Genomic DNA, 2,657 nt, shown 5'->3' with positions numbered 1-2,657 from the left:
TGAGGTAGGCAGGGATGGTGCTTCTCTAAGATTTGGGAGAGTTATTGAGTATTGAGTTACTTGGTAAAGACCTTGAAACTAGAAAATGGGAGATTTTGGACAGGATCTCACATCCTGTGAGCTAACTGGGGCTATATAGTCTATACCTTTTGAAGTCTGGAGTCTCATAGATGGTGTCCTTGAGGTTCCTACAGAACCAACCCCTACGTGGATCTCACTTCCCATTTGCCAGTCTGACTCCCATGACTGGCCAAGACTTTAAACTCATTTTCCTTGTGCTCCAACATGGATAAAAATGGTCATGAGCTAGGTCCCATCAGCAAGTATCAGGCACTACTGTCTGGAGACGTGTCAAGAGAGGCAGGGAGAGTGCCCCCCATTCCTCTGCCATGTCGCAGTGCCACCTCTTTGCTTTCCATTCCACTAGCTTAATGGAGCCTCTGTCCTTCCAAGAATGCAACACAGCAAACGGGAAGCTGAAACCCATCAGGAATGGCCCTGATACAGATCAGGGGGACATTGGTGTATATGTGCATGTATCTGCGAAGTCCCTGCAGAAGACTCTCTGAACGCAAGGCAGGGAAGCCTCCCACGACTGAGCCATGGTGTAGGGGCAGAAGAAAGTGGTAGGTGTTATGGGAAGAGGATGAAGTATCTGAGCAGGGTGGGAACAGGAAGTTGCAACTTTCACTGAAGGGACTGCCCAGACACTGATAGTGAACTTGTTTGCCTGAGGATACCCATCCAACAGATGCTGGGAAAGGACCTCAGACTCACTACAGCCAGTTGTGTATGAAGTCAAGGGCACAGTGCATCCATAAGAAAACCGGTAAAGTTGGGTTTATTTTTGTTAGGACTGTTAAGTCCCAGAAAAAACAATTTGGAAAATGCACTGAGTGAGAAGGAAAGAAATAGTATGAGTTGTGCTTCCATCCCTTTGATTATTTATCTGAGAAAGGAACTTTGTTTTGGGCCTTGGTTTTCAACATATTGACATCATTGGCATGGGCTGAGGTGGAATTGGTACCGGACACAGGAACCATTTGGACTTGCTCTCACTAGGTGCCCATCTCACTTGAGGATTCCAAGGACTGGAATGTGGACATCGTTGAGACCATTATCTGCCTCCTCAACTCACTGGGCGTTGCTGCAGCTATCAGAGAGGATGCTGGCAGGAGAGGGCACCTGGAGCCTGTGGTGCCTGGTGGAGGAATACAGCTACTAAGTGTGAGCTGGGATCCCACAGTGAAGAACACCTAACCCTTACATCATCTGATCCCACGTCCATCTGCTCATGGCCCACACCCAATGCTGACCAAATTTACCACAGGAAAAAGGCTTGGCAGCTGACAATGGAGTTCATCCATGGCAGGTTCCTGGAACCCAGCACTGATGAGCAATGAGAGCCCTGAGACCTACGCAGCCCAACACCACAGTGAAAAGATTCTGGGTCCATGTCAGGTGATATCTACAGCATATTTATGTTGCATGTGTGTGCATATGTGTGATTCTGGAGCCTAAGACTATAGCACAAGTATAAAATATGTTATGTAAGTAAAAATTTAAATTCACCTGAAGATACAAAAGTAGAAGACATAGAAGAAAAAATTGCTTTTTAAAAATTATTTATTTTATTAGCACAGGGCCCAATTAGCATTGCAATAAACCGGCTTTAAAAGGGCATGCTGACTTCCCATTGCATTTTCCACCTTTCAGATTAGCATCTCTGGCTTCATGGTTGCAGAGAGCTGGGAGGTCAGAACATGGTAAGAGACTGGGCTAGAATAGCCCCTCCACTGAGCCACAGGCTAGTCCTTCAGTTTGGCTCCATGGTGGCAAGCCTGCCCAACCTTTTACACAGAGGACCATGGAGAATCTTCAGAAGATGGTTCCCTGGACTTAGAGCTGCTCCCCACACTCTCAGGTGCTGCTCTCTGTCCCTAGGTCTTGCTAACCCTCTGTGATCATTGGCAGACTACAAATAATTTGATGTGTCTAATTACACCTAACACTCAGAGGGGAAAAGTTTCTTCCAGGATGCTCATGCCAGCACACCCACTCCCTCCAGCCCCACTAAGCCCCCAGGGACAGACAGTCCCAATGCTCATTTGGATAGATGTGCAGAAGGGGTTGGCTTAGGCAGTGGAGGCCCTGTGCATTTGAGTTTCATGACTTCCTTCTTCCTGTCTGGGAAGATATATTAAAATTCACTGTCTACCAGGCAAGGGGGATAAACCTGGCTCATGTCAGGGACATAGGAAATACACATAGCCTTCTGAACCATAACTAACACTACAGTTAAAATAGACATGTCACAAGAAACCTTGGGTTCGATCAGCACAACAGAAATAAAACAAAAATAGAAAGGTCATTTAATTTTTTTAATTGTGGTAAAGTATATGCAATACATCAAATTTTTATATTAATCACTTTGAATGCACAGTTCTGCAGTATCAAATACAGTCATATTGTGAAATTCCTTATTTTGCAACTTCTCTACCCATTAAGTAACTCCCCATTAGACATATTTATATTTAATGATGACCTCTGTTAAAGAATTCTACCTCATGCCATCATCCCTGTTTATCCACTTCCCTTTCCACCTCCTCACTTTCCTCTTTTATTCTCTCTTTGGTTCTCACACATGTGCACACACA

General features: G+C 45.1%; 1 long non-coding RNA gene across 1 annotated transcript; it reads left to right on the top strand.

Moving 5' to 3' along the window:
- Positions 1 to 380: 380 nt before the first annotated feature.
- Positions 381 to 2,053, top strand: LOC115069168. Its single transcript, XR_003848449.1, has 3 exons — positions 381 to 626; positions 1,063 to 1,461; positions 1,717 to 2,053. It is a non-coding gene; the product is annotated as an uncharacterized LOC115069168 (long non-coding RNA).
- The last annotated feature ends 604 nt before the right edge of the window (positions 2,054 to 2,657 follow it).

Source organism: Nannospalax galili, unplaced genomic scaffold (genome assembly GCF_000622305.1).
Source record: "Nannospalax galili isolate Female #2095 unplaced genomic scaffold, S.galili_v1.0 C49773842, whole genome shotgun sequence".
Classification (NCBI taxonomy): Eukaryota; Metazoa; Chordata; class Mammalia; order Rodentia; family Spalacidae; genus Nannospalax; species Nannospalax galili.
This window is presented reverse-complemented; position numbering and strand designations above follow the sequence as displayed.